General features: G+C 43.7%; 1 long non-coding RNA gene across 1 annotated transcript; it reads right to left on the bottom strand.

Annotated features, from left to right (window-relative positions):
* Nucleotides 1–3,321: 3,321 nt before the first annotated feature.
* On the bottom strand, nucleotides 3,322–5,751 carry LOC308584282. The gene is made up of 4 exons (XR_014006737.1): nucleotides 5,643–5,751; nucleotides 4,159–4,279; nucleotides 3,507–3,687; nucleotides 3,322–3,353 (listed from the first exon to the last, which is right to left on the bottom strand). It is a non-coding gene; the product is annotated as an uncharacterized lncRNA (long non-coding RNA).
* Nucleotides 5,752–9,534: the final 3,783 nt, after the last annotated feature.

The following is a 9,534-nucleotide window of genomic DNA, read 5'->3' on the forward strand; positions in this document are numbered from 1 at the left end:
CAGGAGTGGGATGAGGATGCTCTGAGAAAACAGTGTTACAATGTAGGATTGGGAAAGAAGCAAGTGAGGGTAGGTTGATATGCTTCTGCAACTTGGTTTCCGAATGTTTTGGAAGTTGAACGGACTTCCGGAATGGATTTAGTATGACAACAAGGTAGAACTGTACTGAGTTAGTTAGATAGACCGATCCGACATGATCAGTGTCCTTTGTTCCTATGTTCCCTGACAACACAATAGAACTAGTAAGTAATTTTCATCGTAAAAAGGTACCATTGTTTAACCATCTTAAGGTAGGCAACAAAGAACAATAATATCTTTGACAAGATGCCGAAATTCTGGTTTATCAGATAAATTGTTCTTGTAAAATGCTTTTTAAAAAATACCATGAGATACAATCAAATGGTTGGCTGCACAGTCAATCCATGGATTACGTTGAAATTGTTCACATAAGACAACGTTTTATGGGGTCCCCCCATTTGACTGATTTTTCTCATTTCCCCCTTGTTTTTCACATACTTTTAATTCAGCTTTGAGGTATTTGTGTTTTTTAAAAAAACCTTTCTTTCTCTCCTGGAATCCCATGATTTTGTTTTGTTTTGCTTTGCTTTGTTTCATTTAATTTCACCCCCCCCCCCAAAAGATCTTTTTATACTGGTACTTAATTGGTTCTGGGATGTTTTGCTGTTTTAATGGCATTACTTGTTTAGAATATTGTGTGCTGCCTACAGATTTTAAAAATGTTAAGTGGTTTATAAATGCTTTCAAATCAATTCAGGTTTGCTTTTATCAAAGTCACTCTAATGTTGTAAATTGTTTACTGTGTTGCTTGGTTGTTGCTGTTTTCTTAAAACAAACCACTGTTTTAATAATATAAACAAAATAAAAAAATCTTTCCAATAGCACCTTAGAGACCAACTAAGTTTGTCATTGGTATGAGCTTTCGTGTGCATGCACACTTCTTCAGATACTGAAGATGTGTCTTCTTCTATCTGAAGAAGTGTACATGCACATGAAAGCTCAATCCAGTGACAAACTTAGCTGGTCTCTAAGGTGCTACTGGAAGGAATTTTTATATTTTGTTTCGACTCCGGCCGACCAACACGGCTACCTACCTGCACTTTTAATAATATAAAAGACCTTGTTCCAGTATACCTGAAGGAGCGTCTCCACCCCCATCATTCAGCCTGGACACTGAGGTCCAGCTCTGAGGGTCTTCTGGCAGTTCCCTCCCTGCGAGAAGCAAGGTTGCAGGGAACCAGGCAGAGGGCCTTCTCAGTGGTGGTGTCCAACCTATGGAACTCCGTCCCGTCAGATGTCAAGGAAATAAAGAACTATCTGACTTTTAGAAGACATCTGCTCTGTTTAGGGAAGCTTTTAATGTGTGGTCTTTTATCATATTTTAAATATTCTGTTGGGAGCCGCCAATAGTGGCTGGGAAAAATCTAGTGCGATGGGCCGGGTATAAATAATAAATTATTATAAAATTATTATTATATAAATAAATAAATTCCCGGACGATAAGGCCCACCCAGGCCACTAGCTTGGGGAAGCCTGGCTTATGCCATATTAAGAACTCAAGCCTTTAAAAGACTCATTGTTGTTCAAGTTAAACATCTCTGAGTAACACAGAGAATAAAACCAGACCCCAGAGCTCCCCTGCTTTCTCTCTGTCCCTGTCTCTCTTTCTCTTTTTCTCTTTTTTTACCGTTTACTGAAATGTACCCACCAAAGGAGAACCTTTCCTTTCCTTCTGCTTCTGCCTTTTTCGCAAAGGAAAGCGAGTCTCTGCCTCCACCTCTTGGAAGGAAGGCAAAACTACAAATATCAGCAAGCTGGCTATCATCTACCTTGGGCCAAGGAAGTCTTTGTCAGTCCGTACTGGAGAACCCGGGACGCAGGTGGCGCTGTGGGTTAAACCACAGAGCCAAGGACTTGCTGATCAGAAGGTCGGTGGTTCGAATCCCCGCGATGGGGTGAGCTCCTGTTGCTCGGTCCCTGCTCCTGCCAACCTAGCAGTTCGAAAGCACATCAAAGTGCAAGTAGATAAATAGGTACCACTCCGGCAGGAAGGTAAACGGCATTTCCGTGCGCTGCTCTGGTTCGCCAGAAGCTGCTTAGTCATGCTAGCCACATGACCCAGAAGCTGTACACCGGCTCCCTCAGCCAATAAAGCGAAATGAGCGCCGGAACCCCAGAGTCGGCCACGACTAGACCTAATGGTCAGGGGTCCCTTTACCTTTATCTTTACTGGAGAATCCAGAAACTGTGGCTTGGAAGTGTAAAGAAACAGAAAGCAAGAACATTTTCCAAGCATTGGGAGAGACTCCACTGTTTGCTCCCTACTTTCTCCATATCCCAGCGTATATAAGAGAAGAAGAGTGGGTTAGAGATTTCATGACCAACATGCAAAATAAAATGTTGCTATGGGGAGGTGCCTTTGTTCTCTGCTTCAACAAGCCAACCATGTCCGTCTCTAGGACTTTCTCTTTCATCCCTTTCTTCTAGGAATGGGAGAATCTCTCCCTTGTGGTTTCTCTCGGCTTCTCATTTTTCCAATCTTAAATCCAGTTCTCCGCATTTCCACATAAACTTGCATTTTTTAATACAAAAAAATCAACATTTCAGTGGCAATTTCCTCTTTGTATGAAACTTTGCCCAAAATACATATTTCTGCAACTAAATATTCCCCAATATAGAAACATTCCCTGATATAATGCATTCTTGTTTTCATTAATATATGCATACTTAGGCACACTTTCCCCAATTGCACGCATTTCCCCCCAAGTTGTGTGGTTGGAGAACTGCACTGAAAAATTCAGAGCACAGAGTACAGTGGTACCTCAGGCTACATACGATTCAGGTTACATACCCTTCAGGTTACAGACTCCGCTAACCCAGAAATAGTGCTTCAGGTTAAGAACTTTGCTTCAGGAAGAGAACAGAAATCATGCTCCAGCGGTACGGCAGCAGCAGCAGGCCCCATTAGCTAAAGTGGTGCTTCAGGTTAAGAACAGTTTCAGGTTAAGTAGGGACCTCCAGAACGAATTAAGTACTTAACCTGAGGTACCACTGTTTTCACATTCTGTTTCAGTTCTCCTATTGCTTCAGAAAGTGCAAATAATGTTGGAATGCCTTTAAAAGTGAACTGAATAAAACTGCTTCTCCTTAATTCCCATTCCCTCCTCCTTTCTTTTCCTCCTTGTCATTCAGTCCTTCTCTTGGAGCTGTTTGGGGGGATTCCTCCCCATAGGTGAAATGTGCCATTTTGGCTTCAAAAGCAACAGCACTCATACCTGAAAATAGGAAACAGAGGGGATGGAGTGTTTTATTTTGCTTTTATTACAAGGAACAAGCTCATACAATCAGTGGCGTAGTGTGGGTTGTCAGCACCCGGGGCAAGGCAAGTAATTTGCGCCCCCTAACCCGTGGATTTGCGCCCCTAACACTAACCCCCAGATGTTGCGCCCGGTGCGGCCGGCCCCCCCTGCACCCCCACGCTACGCCACTGCATACAATTGATGGAATTTTTCTGAAGTCTTCATTTATTAATTTTTATCTGGATGCTTTGGGGAATAAGCAGAAGGCGTCTCCAGCAAGGGATTAAGCAGGATCCAGTGGCTCTCAAGGTGAGGGAACATCTCCCATTTTTCAAAGGATCCTGGGTAAGCAGGCAGCAGTCATTTCTTCCTGAGAAATCAGGAAACGCAAAAATACCAGAGTTACTCCCATTTCAGAGGCAGCATTTGCACTATGAACCATTTTAATATTTTATCCCTTTATGTATAGAATTTTATTGCCATTTGGAAGTTGCCCTGGGGGAAGTCTTCTTGATGGGCCAACAATAATGCATGCAAACACGCATACTTTACACATAATATTAATAATAATAATAATAATAATAATAATAATAATAATAATAATAATAAATAATATCGTCATACTCCGCCCATCTGACTGGATTTCCCCAGCCACTCTGGGTGGCTTGCAACAAAATATTAAAATAAAATATTCTATTAAACATTCAACGCTTCCCTAAACAGGGCTGCCTTCAGACATCTAAAGAAATGTCTGGTTAAGTCTAGCAAGCATCAAAAAAACTTTGATGACACTTATATTCTGGCTACTCATTTGATCTCTTGTCTGGTGACTTGAAGTTACCTTACGCAACATATCCTCAGAAATCCACATCTCCCCCTCTGAATGAAGGGATAGATACAACCTCCAAATCTGCAAACACCACCGCATTGTTGACTATTCCCTGGTGTTAGTTGGGCAGATCCTACACAGAGGAAGAAAAATAAGTTACTGTCCACTGGGAAGAGGAGAGGAAATACAGAAGAGGAAGAAAGGGAGGCACAAGTTCAGGAATGGGGGATTCCTTGACTCTCTGGATGTTGGGGGGTTCCACGCCCAGCACCTCTCAGCCATTAGCTGAAGTTGCTCCCCATTCCTGCTTTAGAATCACTTCATCAGAAATGGGACCTTCAACGAAGTGCTTATAGTTCAGAGTGCTCCTTTTCATGGTCTCAGCTGGCCATGCCCTCATCTATGGTACACCAATCCATGCGCCCTCCTCTCCAGTCCCCACCCCCACAAATAGACAATGGGCCTCATTAGTCTGCAGGCTAATTTTTTGGGTGGGAGAAGGTTTCCTGAGTCCCTCACCCTTAGGATTTTTTTGAATATCTGCTGTGCTTGAGGTCCCCCCCCCCCAAAGCATCCCTTTTGTGCAAGGATGGTGTCGTTTTGCCTTCACTGAAACCAGGATTCCAAGTGAGTTTCCTATTGGTTTATAGGAGATGATGGAGGGCATCGACAATGCAGAATCCAGAATGTGAGCGTCCCCCAACAGAGGGCTGTTCAGTGAGCAAGAGCCCACCACAGCTGCTCTTACCATCAAGAAGGTTTTTCTAATGTTCAATTGAAATCTATGAAATCTATATCTATTGTATATGTAGTTATCTATGTATGTATGAAATATATGTATAACTACAACTAATCCAGAATGCCGCAGCTAGACTGGTGACTGGGAGCGGCCGCCGAGATCACATAACACTGGTCTTGAAACACCTACATTGGCTCCCAGTACGTTTCCAAGCACAATTCAAAATGTTGGTGCTGACTTCTAAAGCCCTAAACGGCCTCGGTCCAGTATATCTGAAGGAGTGTCTCCACCCCGGACACTGAGGTCCAGCGTTGAGGGCCTTGTGGCAGTTCCCTCACTCGAGAAGCAAATCTCAGGGAACCAGGCAGAGGGCCTTCTCGGTAGTGGCACCCGCCCTGTGGAACACCCTCCCACCAGACGTCAAAGAGAACAGCAACTACCAGACTTTTAGAAGACATCTGAAGGCAGCCCTGTTTAGAGAAACTTTTAATGTTTGATGTATTATGATATTTTAATAGTTTACAAATCTTGAAATGGAACACAAGCTGCTACAGTTCTGCGAAAGTGTGCAATGGGAGTCGCAGTGCAGGGTGCAGAACTCAGCTTCTGGGGAAACTTTCTAATGGAAGGCCCAAGCCAGTTTCCTTCTATGGTATAAATGTTAGAGGGAAACGCTTGTTCCCTTTACAGGGCCACAGAAGGACATCTTGATTCCTCTTCCCCTTCCCATTGGCTGACAAGTGTCCCTCTCCCTTACCTGAGGAAGACAGGAGAAGCAAAGAGAGAACTGCCAGGCACAGCTGGAGGATCTTCATGACTCAGCTGGGATGGAGCAATGTGGGAAAGCTGGATGCAGTCTTACAAGCAAGGCCAAGTCTCAAAGGTTTCCAGGGCAAGACGGAGCTTTCGATAGTTGTAGGATCCTTGGGACGTTGTGGCACTGGGAGCGGTTGAAGGGAATCTTGCTGAAATCAAAGGCCGTTGGAAAGGTATTGCTACAGTCTGTCAGTCAGAGCAGTCTCCACAAAGACAGCATCCCAGTTACAGACCACAAACGTTAAGGACAGTTTCAAGTTGCCTCTTTCAGCATTTCCTCATTCTTACAAAACAAAAACTGCCTACCTATCTTAGGACAATGTGGAGGTTTTTTTAATTTTTAAATAGAAGTATTTAAAACAAGCAATAGAGCAGGAATGTACAGTGTAGGAACAACAAAAAAGTTGGGAGATTTAAAACACAAACTGAAAAAATGAATAGGCTCATAGTGTACATTAGGCACTTTGAAGATGAAGCAAAGGGGGTTTCAAACTACAAATTAATCCAGAGATTGGAATACCATCAAGCCAAAGAGAAAAACAGATAATTGGTAGCTGCAGAATGCTTTAGTGTTTTTCAAGACATCCAAAACCTGGAGTAGCCAATGTGGCTACAGTTCCCATCATTCTGTAGCCTTCCTTTCTGAAAGCTAGTATTCTACATGCAAGGAGGTTTTGTGTTGATCAGTCTGATGTGGGAGGTCTTCTCTGCTAGAGGTATAGGTAAAAGGTAAAAGGTAAAGGACCTCTGGATGGTTAAGTCCAGTCAAAGGCGACTATGGGGTTGCAGCTCTCATCTCGCTTTCAGGCTGAGGGAGCCGGCGTTTGTCCGCAGACAGCTTTCTGAGTCATGTGGCCAGCATAACTAAACTGCTTTTGGTGCAACGGAACACTGTGACCGAAACCAGAGAGCACAGAAACGCCGTTTACCTTCCCGTCGCAGCGGTACCTATTTATCTACTTGCACTGGTATGCTTTTAAGCTGCTAGCTTGGCAAGAGCTGGGGCAGAGCAACTGGAGCTCACCTCGTCACGGGGATTCAAACCGCCGATCTGATTGGCAAGCCCAAGAGGTATAAGCAGAGGCTGAATAGTTATCTCTTAAGGATGCTGCAGTTCCAACCTGTACTGGAGATTCTTCCCTGAGCTTAAGGTTGGACCAGGCTGCCTCCAATATCCTTTCCAGCAATGACTTCTGAAATATATCAAGTTACTATGGGAGGGTTTCCTTCTCTGGGTGTTTGAGACCCGCCATCTTTTTCCAAAGGAGTCCAGAGGTAGGGTGTGTGTTTTAGAAGATAGGAAGCTACCTCATATAGAGTCCATATAGCTAGGCATTGCCTAGAAGTGTTATAAACACTCTCCTTGCATTCCAGTCTTTCCTTTCAACCTCCCTCAGCCACTTACCACAGACATGACTACCCTCCAAAATCTCCATCCCCCTGACCCACAACCCCTTTCCTTCATCCCAGTGTTCCATCTTGCTCATCCACAGCACTGCAAATGCACAGACAGCAAAAGCATGCTGTCTAGAAAGATTTTTAATAATCTCAATGGCCTCAGCCCAGTATACCTGAAGGAGCATCTCCACCCTCTTCATTCAGCTATAGACCTTGTTTAGAACCTCGAACCCGGATAATAGAAAATTGGCAACCAGTGCATCTCTGAGCAGCGTAACATGTTGTCCCCAGTAGCTGCTCCTGTGTGGCATCTGGCTGCTGATTTCTACTAGTTTTATCAACTCTGTTTATAAGATTTAGCCTCACGCAAAAACCAAAACATACCCCGTGGTGGTTATAGGGTATATGCTGGGGGAGTAGCCACACCTCCCTTCCCATTTTGTCATAGTTCATTATCCTCATTGTGGCTCAACAGGCTGTTTGGGGGGGATCCTTTCTCCTTCTCAGGTTCTTTTCTACAGATCTGCTCTGCTTCTGCACAATCGTGCTGGTTGAAACTTCTGTCTCATGAGGGCAAGGTGCTATTTTGGCTGCATAAGCAAGGACGGATAACTGGAAACTGGAAAGAGAGGGAACGTGGTTTTTTAATTTGCTTTTATTGCAAGGGACAAGCTGGTATAATCATGGAACATTTTGCGATGGCTTATTCTTTCGATCCAGATGCTTTGGTGAAGAGGCAGAAGGCGTCTCTAGCTGGGGATGAAGCAGCATTCGACGTGGCTCTTAAAAGATCCTGGGTAAGCAGACCTCCTCAATCAGTCTAACCTGTTTGAAAACAAAGCAAAATATAAAGCAGTTATTTCCATTTCACCTGGAATCAGTTGTCAAAATGATGAAGATAGGAAGGTGGAGCATTGCAGGGAATGAATGAGCTAAGGCAATCAATAACAAGTATTTCAGGGAAATGTAAACTCCTTTGGACAAGAACAAATAAGTTTCTGAGCAGAATTCAAAGTGTCGGTGCTGACCTTTAAGGCCCTAAACGGCCTTGGCCCAGTATACCTGGAGGAGCATCTCCACCCTCATCATTCAGCCCGGATACTAAGGTCCAGCGGCGAGGGCCTTCTGGAGATTCCCTCCCTGCAAGAAGTGAGGTTACAGGGAACCAGGCAGAGGGCCTTCTCAGCGGTGGCGCCCACCCTGTGGAACGCCCTCCCAACAGATGACAAGGAAATAAACAACTATCTGACTTTTAGAAGACATCTGAAGGCTGCCCTGTTTAGGAAAGTTTTTATGTTTGATGTTTCATCGTGTTTTTAATAATCGGTTGGGAGCTACCCAGAGTGGTTTGGGAAACCCCGCCAGATGGGCGAGGTATAAATAACAACTTGTTGTTGTTTGCTGTTTTCTTGTCATGGTTTTCTTTATATATTTGTATTGTTCTAGAGAAGATCCCCAGCTCATCTGAGAATTGAACAACAACAAAAAATGACGAATGAAGGAAAATGGAAGATATAGGCAATATAAACAGGCAAAAGGAAAGAAAAGAAAGGTATGCCTAGGACTCTACTGTCAGATTCTGATGAACAAATGAGGACAGATTCCAGTTACAGAATAAACTCTGAGAATGTTAAAACTCTTTAGAGATATTGACATGAGTTTTCAGAATAAAGAATGAAAAGAGTTAGTTATGTGAGGAATATGGAGAAATCCTGGTACTAAATTTGAGTTGGACCTTTCCTCTTTTACTCTATGGGAAAGCAAAGAATGGCACCATGATTTAAATGATATGTTAATGAGTTGTTAAATGTAAGGCATATGGCAATTCCATTGGCCCTACATTTTATGTATATCTGAGCAAGAGCTACAACCCTAGAAGATAAGAAGAGGTTGTAATGTTTGCAAAAGGATATGGGGCAAAACCCAAGTGTGTTTCCTTGGCTGTAAGTCCCATTGTGGTTCACAGAAATGAGTCATTAGTCAAGCGACTGTGGAGAGAAGCCTGAGGACCCTGAAATCAGAGGCTCCTTGACATGCTCAGCCTGGAGGGTTTGGGCCGTGGATGCTGTTTCTGAGATTACGCTTACCTCTGGCAATATGTTTGATCTCTTGTTTGCCAAACCGAGATTACTTTTCTTTGCAACACTTAATCTTCCCCCCGCAGCTTCCAATCTCAGGAAAATTGACGCACGTATGAGGTAAGCAAGTACCACCTTGAGCCTTGCATGCTTCCCTACTCTGTGGTGTCTCCTGGGCAAATCCTGCACAAAGAGAGAGAGAGAGAAAATATCACTGTACACTGCAGAGAGAAAAGTAATCTTATGGGTTTTCAGGAGGCAAAGAAAATTCAGAAGAGGTGATGGACTACATGGAATTGGCGGAAATGACTGGCAGAATCCGAGACCAGGGAGAAGAATCGGTGGAAGAAGATTGGA

The sequence above is a fragment of the Podarcis bocagei genome (assembly GCF_964188305.1).
Source record: "Podarcis bocagei genome assembly, chromosome: 3".
Classification (NCBI taxonomy): domain Eukaryota; kingdom Metazoa; phylum Chordata; class Lepidosauria; order Squamata; family Lacertidae; genus Podarcis; species Podarcis bocagei.